The 17811-nt window shown below is 37.6% G+C and overlaps 1 protein-coding gene and 1 long non-coding RNA gene across 6 annotated transcripts in view; one reads left to right on the top strand and one right to left on the bottom strand.

Moving 5' to 3' along the window:
• Fhos (Formin homology 2 domain containing) overlaps positions 1-17811 on the bottom strand; it is a 420893-nt gene that overhangs the window by 368250 nt on the left and 34832 nt on the right. The window lies entirely within an intron of this gene.
• On the top strand, positions 7376-14919 carry LOC142232699 (uncharacterized). 2 transcript variants are annotated; one of them, XR_012721174.1, is made up of 3 exons: positions 7376-7666; positions 7771-8501; positions 14095-14919. It is a non-coding gene; the product is annotated as an uncharacterized LOC142232699 (long non-coding RNA). The 2 variants fall into 2 exon arrangements; XR_012721173.1 differs by having other exon boundaries at positions 7376-8501.

Genomic DNA, 17811 nt, shown 5'->3' on the forward strand with positions numbered 1-17811 from the left:
GTTCACGTTATAGAGCGAGAAGCGAAGATCAGTCAGAAGTAGTGTAAAATCTATCAATACATCCAGCAAAAGTCAAAGCTTGGTGGCGTTAGTGGGCCGTACTTCTTGAAAGTTGACGCGAATCGTAACGTAACCGGGAATGGTGGGCGTTACATCCAACTTTTTATACCCTTCACCACTACTGTGGTACAGGGTATAATAAGTTTGTGCATTTGTATGTAACGCCAAGAAGGAGTAATCATAGACCAACCTTTTAGTATACGGATCGGCTTAGAATTAAATTCTGAGTCGATTTAGCGATGTCCGTCTGTCTGTCTGTCCGTCTGTCTGTCCGTCTGTCTGTCCGTCTGTCTGTCTGTCTGTTGATGTATTTTTGTGTGCAAAGTACAGCTCGCAGTTTTAGTCCGATTGTCCTAAAATTTGGTATAGGGTCCTGTTTCGGCTCAAAGACGATCCCTATTGATTTTGGAAAAAATCGGTTCAGATTTAGATATAGCTGCCATATATATTTTTCACCGATCTGGTCATAAGTGGCGTGTATATCAACCGATCTTCCTCAAATTCCGTACATCCGAATATTTTATGAGTCTCGAAAAACTTGCAAAATATCAGCAAAATCGGTTCAGATTTAGATATAGCTCCCATATATAGCTTTCGCCCGATTTACACTCATTTGCCCACAGAGGCCAATTTTTTGCTCCGATTTAGTTGAAATTTTGCATAGGGAGTAGAATTAGCGTTGTAACTATGCGTGCCAAATTTGCTTGAAATCGGTTCAGATTTGGATATATCTCCCATATAAAGCTTTCGCCCGATTTACACTCATATGACCACAGAGGCCAATTTTTAACTCCGATTTAGTTGAAATTTTGCACAAGGAGTAGAACTAGCATTGTAGCTATGCGTGCCAAATTTGGTTGAAATCGGTTCAGATTTAGATATAGTTCCCATATATATGTTTTTCTGATTTCGACAAAAATGGTCAAAATACCAACATTTTCCTTGTAAAATCGCCACTGCTTAGTCGAAAAGTTGTAAAAATGACTCTAATTTTCCTAAACTTCTAATACATATATATCGAGTGATAAATCATAAATAAACTTTTTCGAAGTTTCCTTAAAATTGCTTCAGATTTAAACGTTTCCCATATTTTTTTACTAACATTGTGTTCCACCCTAGTGCATTAGCCGACTTAAATTTTGAGTCTATAGATTTTGTAGAAGTCTATCAAATTCTTCCAGATCGAGTGATATTTAAATTTATGTATTTGGGACAAACCTTTATATATAGCCCCCAACACATTTGACGGATGTGATATGGTATCGAAAATTTAGATCTACAATGTGGTGCAGGGTATAATATAGTCGGCCCCGCCCGACTTTAGACTTTCCTTACTGGTTTTTTGTCTAAAATGTAAGAGCTTGATTTGCATGATATGTGGTTCCAACAAGTCCGTGCTACATGCCAACAATTGAGTTATTAAGAGGTGGATTCGGTGAACATTTTATTTCAGTTTCGGGAGCGGTGAATTGGCCTCCTAGATCGTGCGATTTAGCGCCTTTAGACTACTTTTTGTGGGGCTATTTTGTATCTCATGTGTAAATAGAAAAGCCCACTTCAATTGACGCATTGTAAGACAATATTATTGCATGTATTCCTGAGATTCCGGTTGAAATGTTGCAAAGATTATGCCAAAATTGGACTAAGTGGATTGACCATTTGAGTCACAGTCGCGTTCAAAATTTGCATGAAATAATCTTCAAATATAAAATTATATGGACCGTACCATGATTTTTTTACTTTTATATGTAGTTTTTGTGAAAATATAACTCATAAAAATCACCTTTTATATACGGACGTAAACCCATCGCTCTGAATCTTAAATATCCACCACCATGAATCAAATACAGTAGTTTCCTTAGAAACCCCCCGTTGTGGCAGGCTACCGGAAAATCTACAGAAGAGCAGGAGTATTTGAAGAGACATACTAAAGGGAATGGGTGCAACATATTGAAAATTTACCTTGGTCTAAAGCCATTGAAGTTCCAAAAAGTGCCAAAAATCACCGATGTACACCGAATATCTCCAGATCACAATCCGTTGGACTTTTGCGGAATTTTGAAGTGTAAGGTTGGCACTTAAAAATACCAAAGAGTCGATCATCGCAAAACAGCGCTTCGCCGGGAATGAACCAAAATATCGCAGGTTCACTTTCGTTCAGCTCGCGATGGCTTTGTCGGCCGTTTGAAAGCCATTGTTTATGTCAAGAGTAGCCCATTTCAACAAATCTAAACTGATTCTAAAATTTGATTATGTTTCTGACAGTTCTTGAAAAAAAAAAACATAAATTATAGCGCTTAACTTTCTTGCATCATATATCAGTCACCCGTACATATGTGGAGCTGTTTGGAAATCTGGACTGATTTGTACCAAATTTTAAACACTTGACTAGAAATACTAATCTCCGTGGAAAGTTTCAAATAAATCAGCTTTAGACTCAGTGGTTATATAAGTATTAATAGGGAGAAAGATATGTATGGGAACTATATCCATATCTGAACCGATTGGACTGATAATTTGCAGGTTTAAAAAATTAAAATATTATGTTGTGCCAAATTGCAATAAGATCGGGGGTTAAATAAAATAAGATGACCTTATTTGTCAAAATTGAGTAATATATGTATATATATATATATATATATATATATATATATATATATATATATATATATATATATATATATATATATATATATATATATATATATATATATATATATATATATATATATATATATATATATATATATATATATATATATATATATATATATATATATATATATATATATATATATATATATATATATATATATATATACAGTGAAACCTCTCTGAAGGACACTCATGGTTGCCAAAATGTTGTCCACATTTAGGAGGTGTCAACTTATGAGAGATTAAACAACAAAAAACAGTGAATCCACCATGAAGGAAAATTTTTGTTTAGAAAATGTAGCTAAATTTTAACTAAACTCTATTACCAACACAGATGTCACGAAGATTTCACAAATAATAAGTAAATATTTGACGTAATTATACCCTGCGCCACACTGTGGAACAGGGTATTATAAGTTAGTGCATATGTTTGCAACACCCAGAAGGAGACGAGATAGACACATGGTGTCTTTGGCAATAATGCTCAGGGTGGGTCCCTGAGTCGATATAACCATGTCCGTCTGTCCGTCCGTCCGTCAGTCTGTGAACACATTTTTGTGATCAAAGTCTAGGTCGCAATTTAAGTCCATCGCCTTCAAATTTGGCACATGTTCCTAATTTGGGTCAGAATCAGATTTAGATATAGCTCCCATATATATCTTTCGCCCGATATGCACTAATATGGACCCAACAGCCAGAGTTTTATACCGATTTGCTTGAAATTTTGTACAAACATAACACTTAGTCGTATAGTCAATTGTGCAAAATTTGATTGAAATCGGTTCAGATTTAGATATAGCTCCCATTTATATCTTTCGCCCGATATGGACTTATATGGCCCCAGAAGCCAGATTTTTGGCCGAATTTGGTTGAAATTTTGCAATAGGAGTACAATTAGTAATATAGTCAAGTGTGAAAAATTTGATTGAAATCGGTTCAGATTTAGATATAGCTCCCATATATATCTTTCGCCCGATATGGACTAATATGGTCCTAAAAGCCAGAGTTTTACCCAATTTGGTTGAAATTTTGCACAGGGAGTAGATTTAACATTGTAGCTATGCGTGCTAAATTTGGTTGAAATCGATTCAGATTTAGATATAGCTCCCATATATATATATTTCGCCCGATATGCACTTATATGGACCCAGAAGCCAGAGTTTTATTCCGATGAGCTTGAAATTTTGCACAAGGAGCACAATTGGTAGTATAGTCATGTGTACAAAATTTGATTGAAATCGGTTCACATTTAGATATAGCTCCCATATATATCTTTCGCCCGATATGGACTTATATGGCCCCAGAAGCCAGATTTTTGGCCGAATTTGGTTGAAATTTTGCACTAGGAGTACAATTAGTAGTATAGTCAAGTGTGCAAAATTTGATTGAAATCGGTTCAGATTTAGATATAGCTACCATATATATGTTTTTCTGATTTCGACAAAAATGGTCAAAATACCAACATTTTCCTTGTTAAATCACCACTGCTTAGTCGAAAAGTTGTAAAAATGACTCTAATTTTCCTAAACTTCTAATACATATATATCGAACGATAAATCATAAATAAACTTTTGCGAAGTTTCCTTAAAATTGCTTCAGATTTAAATGTTTCCCATATTTTTTTACTAAAATTGTGTTACACCCTAGTGCATTACACAACTTAAATTTTGAGTCTATTGATTTTGTAAAAGTCTATCAAATTCTGTCCAAATCGAGTGATATTTAAATGTATGTATTTGAGACAAACCTTTATATATAGCCCCCAACTCATTTGACGGATGTGATATGGTATCGAAAATTTAGATCTACAAAGTGGTGCAGGGTATAATATAGTCGGCCCCGCCCGACTTTAGACTTTCCTTACTTGTTAATTTTTGTCATTTGTTAAGAAAATTTCGCAGTTTGAAGGAAAAATTGGAGTTGAAAATTGGAAAAATTTCTTTATTGGTAAAATTTAAAAATTTTAAGAAATTCGAAACTATTTTGTGGGAGACACGAATTTAATAAATCTTTATGTTTTATTTGTGGATAATTTTTCCTTAATTTTTAGTGCATTTAACTAACGTCCACAAAAGATTATGGAAATTAAGAAAATTTTCTCAAAACGTAATGATTTCATGAAATAAAGTAGAATTAAATTGGCTTTAGTTGTATATAGGGTTCACATTTTTTTGTGTACTAAACGTCTCACGAAAATTGTCCACTTTTGAGAGATGTTCGGATTTCCAAGTGTCGAAGTTTGAGAGGTTTCACTGTATAAGGAATCTTTATCTAAATTTAAACCGATTTGTCTGATTCTCTGTCAGTTTTACGATTCTCACCAGCTATATATAAATCTGAACCGATGTTTGTTTCAAAATCAACAGCGATTGTCTTTGAGCTGAAGTAAAACCCTATGCCAAATTTGAAAATGATCGGATTTAAACTGCGAGCTGGATTTTAAATACACCAATAAATAATAAATAAATCGACTCAGAATTTAGTTTTAAGGTCAAAATTACGGTTTAAAAATAAAATAAAAGAAAATAAAACTGTCCCGTCCGAAATCGAGTATAGGGTTTCAAATTTCCAAATAGACCTTTAGCATGGAGACATATAAATATCAACAGAATTTAGATATGATATCATCTAGGTTAGGTTAGGTTAGGTTAGGTGGCAGCCCGATATATCAGGTCACTTAGACTATTCAGTCCATTGTGATACCACATTGCTGAACTCCTCTCTTCTCACCGAGTGCTGCCCGATTCCATGTTACGTTCAATGACAAGGTACCTCCTTTTTATAGCCGAGTCCGAACGGCGTCCCACATTGCAGTTAAACCATTTAGAGAAGCTTTGAAATCCTCAGAAATGTCACCACCATTACTGAGGTGGGATAATCCATCACTGAAAAACTTTTTGGTGTTCGGTAGAAGCAGGAATCGAAGCCACGACCTTGTGTATGCAAGGCGGGCATGCTAACCATTGCACCACGGTGGCTCCCTCATCTAATAATTAATCTAATAATTATCATTTAAAAATTAATTGCATACAAACGACTGCTCGTAAAGTCGTGAGCCCAACGATCGATCACATTTTTCTTCTATATGCGTATTAGACATCCCAGCAAAAAAAGCGTCGCCAAAAAAGTAGTGAACATGTTCTTTTTAGATCCTGAAGTGGTGCGAAATTGGCGCAGAAGCGATGAATTTAACATGGTTTTGTCATACGACGGATGTCCACCATTTCAATAGCCGTTGCAATAAATTTGCATCACTTTTTAAGGTGTGATTCGAATTCAGTGTTTTGGATGTGAATAAAGAAATAATTTATATAATTTATATAATTTTTAATAATTTATATAATTTTTTATGATTTATTGTTGTTTTTGATTTTACCTCAAAACCGTGCATTGACTAAATTATAAGTGTAGCTTAACCAACAGAGGAAAAGTATGCCTGTCAAATTTATTTGGACAAAGCCCTATAGACTGCAAGACGTTTGAATGTACAGCTGTTTCGGAATTACCACATTCCTCATTAGCATCACCTACTTGCAGCAAAACTATCAACCAATTATCAGAATAAATTCAGGTAATTCACTCAACCCAAAGTGAACTACACTTGAACCTCCCGAAAAAAGGTTTTTGGTAGTCGGCGTTGTCTAACAAATTTGCAAGCATTTTTCTTTTCCTTTGCCAAAGTCAAATCATCGATTTCAGTGCAGTTGGCTGGGTTTGTTTTGAGCGTGCTTCCTCTAACTTCATTTGTTATACCCTCCACCATAGGATGGGGGGTATATTAACTTTGTCATTCCGTTTGTAACACATCGAAATATTGCCCTAAGACCCCATAAAGTATATAAAGGGTGATTTGTTAAGAGCTTGATAACTTTTTTAAAAAAAAAACGCATAAAATTTGCAAAATCTCATCGGTTCTTTATTTGAAACGTTAGATTGGTCCATGACATTTACTTTTTGAAGATAATTTCATTTAAATGTTGACCGCGGCTGCGTCTTAGGTGGTCCATTCGGAAAGTCCAATTTTGGGCAACTTTTTCGAGCATTTCGGCCGGAATAGCCCGAATTTCTTCGGAAATGTTGTCTTCCAAAGCTGGAATAGTTGCTGGCTTATTTCTGTAGACTTTAGACTTGACGTAGCCCCACAAAAAATAGTCTAAAGGCGTCAAAACGCATGATCTTGGTGGCCAACTTACCGGTCCATTTCTTGAGATGAATTGTTCTCCGAAGTTTTCCCTCAAAATGGCCATAGAATCGCGAGCTGTGTGGCATGTAGCGCCATCTTGTTGAAACCACATGTCAACCAAGTTCAGTTCTTCCATTTTTGGCAACAAAAAGTTTGTTAGCATCGAACGATAGCGATCGCCATTCACCGTAACGTTGCGTCCAACAGCATCTTTGAAAAAATACGGTCCAATGATTCCACCAGCGTACAAACCACACCAAACAGTGCATTTTTCGGGATGCATGGGCAGTTCTTGAACGGCTTCTGGTTGCTCTTCACTCAAAATGCGGCAATTTTGCTTATTTACGTAGCCATTCAACCAGAAATGAGCCTCATCGCTGAACAAAATTTGTCGATAAAAAAGCGGATTTTCTGCCACTGATTTTGGTAATAAAATTCAATGATTTGCAAGCGTTGCTCGTTAGTAAGTCTGTTGAAAGTAATTTCATTCATAAAGATAATGTAACTGAATTAATAATGAACTTTGAATCACTCTGTTAAATGAAATTGTAATTATTGTTTTACATGAATTAGCCTGTAAGGAATCATGAATTATTATCAATCTGGCAATTTTCGTCACGTCTCTTTTGGTAGTAGCAGTGTGTGCTCATGCTAAAGAAGAATTGTATTTCCTGTCATTACGAAAAATTTTAAGCTCTCTTCACACCAGCAGCGCAACCAGATCAGACGTACATTGTTCTCTCACCACCATTGAAATAAAGAGTTAATGTAAGTGTTAAATGAAAGTTCCACTCGCCTTTCATTCCCCAGATACCTAATCAATTTAAGGTTTGAGACAATCCCAATTATTTTCTAAATCCCCAATTCTTCAGATCCTGAAAAGTCCAGAGCCAGGTTCTACGTTAATGGTAAATCCATTGGCAAATGGATTTTATTTCCATAGCAAAGGATAATCTCCTTTTGTCATTTTAACATTTAAACATGGTCCTTCGAAGCCTCTACTGATCCTTGATCCAAATTACATTCCATTAAACCATTTATTAATTTGTCACAAACGCCGTCGTTACGGAGGAATTAAGATTTATTTTTAAAATTAAATTTCTGGCAACTTTGTAGTTGTACTCTCAGTACGCAAATAAGCAACCCGGAAAATTTGCTGCACAAAACCCTAAAAATACATTTATTTATTATTTCATGACACAACTTGGAAAGACAACATTAAAATTAGTGAAACTATTTCTGAATTCTTTCGAGCAGCTTAATATTGATAATTAAAGTAAAGGTATAAAAAGTGCGCTATAAATTGTGAACCTTGAACCTGCCGCAGTGAGGTTATCTATTAAACACGTGAACGCATTTGGTTGTATGCAAATTTTTTAAATATTCTACATAAAAACGTGTTTGCATAAGAGGAATTACTGGGAATCATTGCTCCCTTTACATCAAATCTTTGTTGGATTAAATCAAGAAGCTCGATGTGGAAGTTGGATGTGGAATTTTGTGATAATCCTTAAAAACAAAAAAAGCTGCAGAAAGTCCTCCTGACTGAAGTATCTACACCAAGATAGACAAGAAACCACTAAGGAGGTCGACATCGGAAAAAGTAAGTTTTTATTTATTTCTTCTGTGCTCAATCATCATCACTTCATCATATTCATCATCACTTCATCAGTTACAAGATCACAAATTATAAGTTACTAAAGACATACATTGATTCTCGATATAGGCAGGTCTTTTTCGTAGACTTTGATTTTCCTGAATTGTATATTGAATAAGATCTCAGAGTATTTTAATTTTCCATCACCTACACGGTTTCACGACATGGAGGAATTCATTTTTGACTCCGATGATTTAGTTACATTTTGTGCCGAATTCAATTTGGCTTCCCAAGACGAGATGACGCATTCGCTTCTCGAGGTCACTCTACAGGATCTAAATGACCGTTGGCTTCATGTGCAAAGATCGTACAAAGCTCTTTGCCTCAAGACAGAATCCATAACGAAGCTAGATATAGAAGCGGCGAAGTCGAAGTTTATGGTCTGTACAAGGGATTACCATAAGTTCAAATCGGACATTTATGAGAAACGAAAAACGCTCGCTGAGGAAATTCCTCAAAGTTCCTTACATGTGGGTAATTCTGTCCCTGAAAACGAATTCTCATGTATAAAGGTCCCCCCATGTGACACGGAGATTTTCCGCGGAAGCTATGAGGAGTGGCCTAGTTTTAGGGACATGTTCACGGCGGTTTATGGTGAACACCCAAGGCTTTCAGCGGTTCAGAAATTGTATCACCTGCGTTTAAAGGTGCAGGGTCAAGCGGCGGTTATCGTGAAAAAATATAAGTTGTGTGGGGAAAATTTTGCTCTAGCGTGGGAAGCGTTGAGATCGCGTTATGAAAATAAGAGAATTTTAGTTGATAATCAACTAAAGGTCCTGCTTAACTTGAAAGTGATTCAGTCTGAAAGTAGTGAGTCCTTACAAGAAATTCAATCCACTATTAATAATTGTCTATCAGCCCTCACGTCCCAAGGTATTTCAATCTCGGATTGGGACCCCATTGTTGTTTATTTGTGCTCCACCAAGCTCCCTAACGAGACCTTATCCTTGTGGGAGCAGTCACTTAAATCCCATAGGGACCTCCCCAAGTGGAGGGACATGGACAACTTTTTATCCAACAGATATGAAGTAGTTGAAAGACTCAATTGCATTCAAGGGGTGCGAGTCAAGGCGAACCGAAAATTCGATTCTGAGGTAAATGCTTTCAGTACGGAAGGTGCCGCCCAGATACATTGTAAACTTTGCAAAAACAATCATGCTTTGAAGAACTGTCCTACCTTTTTAGAAATGGATCCCTTCGCGAGAAATGAATATGTTACAAGGAACAATATGTGCTTGAATTGCCTTTCGTATTCTCATATTCGTAAGGACTGCAAAAGCAAGTTTTATTGTCTACACTGTAAGAGAAATCACAACAGTCTGCTACATTTTCCTCACCCTCGTTTGAACCAGTCGAATGGTTCCCCTAATAATGATTCGAATACGTCAAGCGTCCCAAGTATTCACTCTGAACATGCTTGTGTAACGGGTAGAGATGCAGAACGAACTAACTCCACAAGTTCCCATTATGTATTCAATGAAACAGGGAGATCGGAGAACGTATTGTTACCCACCGCAATTATATCTTTGATTCACAACATGGATACTTTTAAGGTCCGCGCCTTTTTAGATCAGGGCTCGGAAAGGACATTCATTTCCAAGGGCTTGCAGCAAAGACTAGGACTCTTGACGGAACCAAAGCAGTTTCAAATCCGTGGTATGGGTGGTGGAGTAGTCACGAACTCAAATGCACTGTGTTCAGTCACTTTATATTCTGAGAAACACAACGAATATATTTCTACTGCAGCCATTGTAGTCCCAAAGATTACAAGATTGTTGCCGAATTTTTTTATTTCACATTCTCAGTGTTCATTAGATGACCTCGACGATCTGGAACTAGCCGATCCAGATTTCTTGTCGCCGGGTCATGTTGATGTTCTAATTGGTAGTGACATTTTGCCTAAGATATTTGAGACTGGCTTAAGAAGGGTATGTGACTCTTTAATAGCACAAGCTACCAAATTCGGATGGGTTCTGAGCGGACCAATTTCGTCCTCAGTCACCTCCTTTACCATAGAGACAACCGAAATGGTAGAGGATCCAATCGCACGCCAATTAAGATTATTTTGGGAACATGATAGCATACCCATCGAACGCCCCGTTTCAAAGGAGGATGGGTTCTGTGAGTCGTTGTACGAAACGACAACCACTCGAAATGCGGACGGTAGATATATTGTCAGATTGCCGTTCAGACCCGAGTTTCCCCATAAACTCTCTTTGGGTCCATCCCGTTCTCAGGCCTTATCGCAATATGCTCGAATGGAAAAGATCTTGGTTAAAAAACCCATTATTGGACATGCATATCAAAAGGTATTGAGTGAATATTTAGAACTTGGACATATGGAGGCTACGTCTAGTAGTGAAGTGGTGTCCTCGAACTCCCACCTATCGTTTTACTTACCTCATCACGCTGTCATAAAACCAAAGAGTCGCAGCACCAAGACGAGAGTTGTTTTCAATGCTTCTAAGCGCACAGACACTGGGAACTCTCTTAACGATGTTCTCTTCGTAGGCCCTACATTGCAACTTCCCTTAATGACGGTCATACTCAATTGGCGTTTTTATAAATATGTATTTGGTGGTGATATAGAGAAAATGTATCGCCAAATACTTGTTCATGATGAGGATAGCCCCTTTCAGCGTATTGTTTTCCGACCGAACCCTGAGAGCCCAATTATGGATTACGAGTTGAAAACGGTTACGTTTGGCGTAAATTGCGCCCCTTTCCTCGCGATACGTACCCTTTTACAGTTAGCACGTGACTCTCAAAAGGTATACCCTCAGGCTGCACGGATCCTACAAAAGGAGATATATGTGGATGATATTCTATCCGGCGGACATGATAAGCAGTCTGCTTTAGATACACTTTTGCAATTGATAGATCTTTTGAATTCGGCTGGTTTCCCTTTAAGGAAAATATCATCCAACTGCGCCGATATACTAAACTCAATCCCAAACGGCTTTCTTCTCGACTCCGAGTTACTCAAGTTCTATGACACTAGCGACACAAAAACTTTAGGGGTGCAATGGAATGCCCTCGCCGATAACTTTACATACAAGATTGATCCCATTGAACCCGTTTGCTCTATAACGAAACGCCAGATGTTATCTATTATATCTAAATTATTTGATCCAGCTGGCTGGATCTCCCCAATAATAATACAAGCGAAACTGATACTTCAAGAACTCTGGCTCGACGGAATCAACTGGGATGAACCTGTCAAACCACAGACGTTACAAAAGTGGAACAATTTCGTGAAAGATCTTGTCGAAATTTCAAAAATACAAATTCCTCGATGGGTTAGCTTTACCCCTGTTGTCAGCACACAAGTACATGGTTTCTGTGATGCATCAGAGAAGGCCTTTTGCGCTTCAATCTATCTTAGGGTGCAATCTGATACATCTATAAATACCCATTTATTAGCTTCTAAAGGCAGAATCGCACCAATTAGCCCGGTAAGCCTACCTAGGCTAGAACTTTGTGGAGCTGTACTCCTTTCAAGATTAGTCAAACAGGTCACTTCTTCGCTTATGATAAATAATTATGAATCCTATTTTTGGTGCGACTCTTCAATAGTTCTTGCATGGTTGGCAAAACCCCCCTCTACATGGAAGACATATGTAGCAAACAGGACTGCGGAGATCATTCGAAATGTAGGAAATGGCACTTGGCGTCATATACGCTCGGCAGAGAATCCAGCAGATATTGGATCCAGAGGATGTTGCCCGAAAGACTTGAATAATTACACTCTGTGGTGGAAGGGTCCAGCATGGCTCTCAAAACCTCCACAAGAATGGCCAAGTTCTATGGATATTCACAATGACCCCCCAGAGGCAAAAAGGATTGAGGTTTTCCACCTAATAAGCGACGACAATGATATTTTGGACAGATTCTCTAGGTGGGACAAGGCCATACGCATAATAGCGTACGTTTTCAGATTTTATGAGAGAACCTCAACCAAATTCCGGTCCACTTATACATATGATTCGACGACGATTAGCCACTCTGAGTTTCAACGTATTCGAAACAAGCTCATTTCATTAACGCAACAGCGTTATTATTCCCGAGAATATGTGGCTCTAAATACGTCAAACACTATATCACGGAAGAGCTCCTTATATCCCTTAAACCCATTTATTGACGAATCAAAAATGATCCGAGTCAACGGTAGATTAGCAAACTCAAATTTATCATTTCGTGAAAAGTTTCCTATTGTACTTCCAGTGAAATCCCCCTTTTGCCAACTCTTTATTAAATTTACTCATGATTTGCTCATGCATGCTGAGAACAATCTGATGTTGAGAACAATTCGACAGGAATTTTACGTTTCAAGATTGAGGTCCTCTATCAAAAAATTCATAAGGAGCTGTAAAACTTGTGTACTATACAAACAAAGAATTCAGACACAACTCATGGCAGCGCTCCCCTCAGAAAGGAGCAATTTTTCTCCCCCGTTTACTTTTACTGGATTGGATTTTGCCGGGCCATTTCAAGTTAAGACATCGATTCTTCGACAAGCCCCGTATCAGAAAAGTTATGCTTGTATATTTGTTTGCTTCTGCACGAAGGCCCTTCATTTGGAAGCCTGCAGCGATCTTTCTTCCAGTTCATTTTTAGCTGCATTTACCAGATTCATAAGCCGAAGAGGATTACCAAGGAAAATATATTCCGATAACGGAACGAATTTTGTAGGTGCCGATAGGGTGTTAAGGAACGAATTTGCGGAATTCGTAAACACTTCGTCCAAAGATGTTACAGAAAAATATGTGTCCCACGGATTCGAATGGTCATTTATTCCCCCAAATGCACCACACATGGGAGGGCTATGGGAGGCAGGAGTAAAATCCTTTAAATCACATTTTAGAAAAGTCGCAAAAAACTATAAATATACTTACGAGGAGTTCGCTACTTTATTAACACGCATCGAAGCTGTTTTAAACTCACGACCCTTAACTCCCATGACTGACGATCCCAATGAGTTGCTTGCCTTGACTCCAGGTCACTTCATCCGAGGCACTCCCTTGGCTGCCTACCCCGAACCATATAACGATGAGCTCCAACTTTCTGACCGATGGAGTAAGTTAAAAATATTGCAACATCAATTCGCCCAGAGATGGAAGAATGAATACCTTAGGGACTTGCAAAGGAGGTACAAATGGCAAAGACCAAAAGGAGACGTGGAAGTCGGCCAGTTAGTTGCCGTTAAGGATGAGTTACTGCCTCCATGTGAGTGGAGACTAGGACGTGTGAAACAAGTATTCAAAGGATCGGATGATTTAGTTCGGGTTGCGTCCATCATGACCCAAATGGGCATGATCACTCGACCGATTGTAAAACTTTGCGTTCTTCCAGTTTAATCACGCTCTCTCACATCTAAACAAATCACATGCCACAAACCCAAATAAACTAATCACATCCCAAACTGATCCCCACTCCCATCTTTTAATATGAATTAACCATTCACCTTCATTTCATCTCACTACACCATAAATTAAAATCATTTCCAACCAATTGTAATTCTATTCCATTCTATCCACAGGGCACCAAGAAGGTCTAACATTCATCAATGTCGAGTCTGTCGAAAATTCCATTCTCTTCGTCATTGCAGAACATTCCTTAACATGGACATTGCGAATAGAAGGAGAGCAGTACGTCGTTACAACTACTGTTTTAACTGCCTTGCCAGATCTCACTCAAAGGAACGTTGCACTTCCTTGGATAATTGTCAGCGGTGCGGACAGACACACCATACTTTGCTACATATACCGATTCTTCAAAGGGTTAGCCTCCAAAGCCACCAACAGCAAATTGTCCGACAAGACAATGGGAGCCATAGATTGCGACCTCAACTACAACAGTATAGAGCTAGAAATTTAGAGGCGAACGAAATCCGAGCTCAAGCACCTGTAATGCAACGTGAGAACAATCGAAATATACGTCGACTTCCCAATGTAACCCCTCATCAATTTTTGAGAATGGCTCTACAGGCGTTAGAGCAATTAGAGAGGACGTTGTGAACCATTGGCATAGTATGCCAAGCCGGGCAGGATGTTGAAAGTAATTTCATTCATAAAGATAATGTAACTGAATTAATAATGAACTTTGAATCACTCTGTTAAATGAAATTGTAATTATTGTTTTACATGAATTAGCCTGTAAGGAATCATGAATTATTATCAATCTGGCAATTTTCGTCACGTCTCTTTTGGTAGTAGCAGTGTGTGCTCATGCTAAAGAAGAATTGTATTTCCTGTCATTACGAAAAATTTTAAGCTCTCTTCACACCAGCAGCGCAACCAGATCAGACGTACATTGTTCTCTCACCACCATTGAAATAAAGAGTTAATGTAAGTGTTAAATGAAAGTTCCACTCGCCTTTCATTCCCCAGATACCTAATCAATTTAAGGTTTGAGACAATCCCAATTATTTTCTAAATCCCCAATTCTTCAGATCCTGAAAAGTCCAGAGCCAGGTTCTACGTTAATGGTAAATCCATTGGCAAATGGATTTTATTTCCATAGCAAAGGATAATCTCCTTTTGTCATTTTAACATTTAAACAAAGTCTATTCATGATGAAATGTCAAAGCATACTGAGCATCTTTCTCTTTGACACCATGTCTGAAATCCCACGTGATCTGTCAAATACTAATGCATGAAAATCCTAACCTCAAAAGAATCACCCTTTATATTCTGGGTCGTGGTGAAATTCTGAGTCGATCTGAGCATGTCCGTCCGTCCGTCCGTCTGTTGAAATCACGCTAACTTCCGAACGAAACAAGCTATCGACTTGAAACTTGGCACAAGTAGTTGTTATTGATGTAGGTCGGATGGTATTGCAAATGGGCCATATCGGTCCACTTTTACGTACAGCCCCCATATAAACGGACCCCCAAATTTGGCTTGCGAGGCCTCTAAGAGAAGCAAATTTCATCCGATCCGGCTGAAATTTGATACATGAAGTTACTATATGGTCTCTAACAACCATGCAAAAATTGGTCCATATCGGTCCATAATTATATATGGCCCCCATATAAACCGATCCCCCGATTTGGCTTGCGGAGCCTCTAAGAGAAGCAAATTTCATCCGATCCGGCTGAAATTTGGTACATGGTGTTAGCATAGGGTCTCTAACAACCATGCAAAATTGGTCCACATCGGTCAATAATTATATATAGGCCCCATATAAACTGATCCCCAGATTTGACCTCCAGAGCCCCTTGGAAGAGCAAAACTCTCCCCATTCTGTTGAAATTTGGTACGTGATGTTATTATATGGTATCCAACAACCATGCAGGAATTGGTTCCTATCAGCCCATAATTATATATAGCTCCCATATAAACCGATCCCTAGATTTGACCGGTGCCTTTTGGGGAAGCAAAATTCATCCGATCTGCTTGAAATTTGGTACGCGGTGATCGTATATGATATTTAACAACCATGCGAAAAGTGGTCCATATCAGTCCATAATCATATATAGCCCCATATAAACCGATCCCGAGATTTGGTTTTGGAGCCTCTTGGAGGAGCAAATTTCATCCAAGTGAGTTGAAATTTGGTACATTGTGCTAGTATATGGTCGTTAACAACCATGTCTAACTAGGTCCATATCGGTCTATAGTTATATATATCCCTCAGATAAATCGATTTCCAATCACACAAAAATTGGTCCATATCAAGTTCATAATTGTATATAGCCCCCATATAAGTGACTCCCATATTTCAATTCTGGCTCTCTACGTACCGTGCAAAAAGTCCATATCGATTCGTAATTATTTGTAGACTTAACTACACATAACTTTTTTGTCTAATATATACCACCTAGAAGTTTTAAGATACCACAACCCAAGTATTTCGATTGTGGATGACAATCTTTCGTAGAAGTTTCTACGCAATTCATGGTGGAGGGTACATAAGATTCGGCCTGGCCGAACTTACGGCCGTATATACTTGTTTTGTTTTGTTATTGTTGGTTTATTGTTTTTTAATACATTTTTTATGATTTTTAATACATTTTAATTAGAGGTGTGCACGTGACACGAAATTGTCGTGAATCACGAAAAATTTCGTGACTCACGCGTGAGTCACGCTGATGGCACCATCGTGAGTGTGCGTGATCGTGATTAACAAACCAACAGTCGTGCGTGAGCGTGAGTCACGAAAATAATTTCCTCGTGAGTGTGCGTGAGTAACGAATTTCGAAAAAATACGCTCATGAAAAAATCCCTCCCACGGACATAAAACGCTTACGCGATGAATTCATATACAATTTTAGTTACACTTGGGATGTTGAGAGTTTAATAACGCTCTCGATTTTAATCATGCTCATGTTTTCAAACACGTCCCTAAGGTAAAATTATTCGTGGGTCACGAAATTTTACGTGAGTCGCGATATTTTTCGTGAGTCACGGTATTTTTCGTGAGTCACGGTATTTTTCCTGAGTCACGACGTTTCGTGCGTGAGTGTGCTTGAGTACATATTTTCTTTTCGTGCGTGAGTAAAATATTACTCACGTGCACACCTCTAATTCTAATGCTTGTCTTAAACGTTTGACTTCAAACATTTTCAAAAATTAGCAATTGTTCTAGATTGGATTTAGCATTTTTTTACAAAATTTTAATAATTTTAACCATTTTATTAACCCTTTCACTACCGAATTAAAAGTAGCCATTGCAAAATTATTTTTTCTTTAGAACTAGTGTATTCTATTGATATAGAGTACAAAACAACAAATTTTGGAAGTACATTTATGTAAACATGGATGTAGCAAAATGTCCTCCTAGGTGGACATTGGTAGTCAAAGGAGCAATTCACCTACATATACTTAAACACATTTTAATATGTGACCTTCAATTCTGTTAAAAAAATTTTGTTTTTTTTTTCATGTATTTTGGAAAATAATAGTATGTAGATATTGTTTGGAAAATAAGTAACACTGTCAAAAACAATATTTTTGGAAATATTTTTCAAAATACCTATAGGAGCTAATAGGCTGACTTCATAACCTGACTTCTAAAATGTATCCATGTTTCCCAAATTTTCATTTATAATAAACATTTTATGTTTTGTGCTATGTTATTCAGCATTTACTTGAGCCCCATCCCTTTAAGCGTGACTATAATACACGATCTGATATGTAACCATCGATAGAATTGCTTGTTTCCTGAATAATCGAAAGCTTAGTTTTGATAACTTTTTTATCCGAGTTCTGGTTTACGAGTTCAAAAACGCAAATTGGGTATTAAAGACTTAATT

Source organism: Haematobia irritans, chromosome 4, assembly GCF_050003625.1.
Source record: "Haematobia irritans isolate KBUSLIRL chromosome 4, ASM5000362v1, whole genome shotgun sequence".
Lineage (NCBI taxonomy): Eukaryota > Metazoa > Arthropoda > Insecta > Diptera > Muscidae > Haematobia > Haematobia irritans.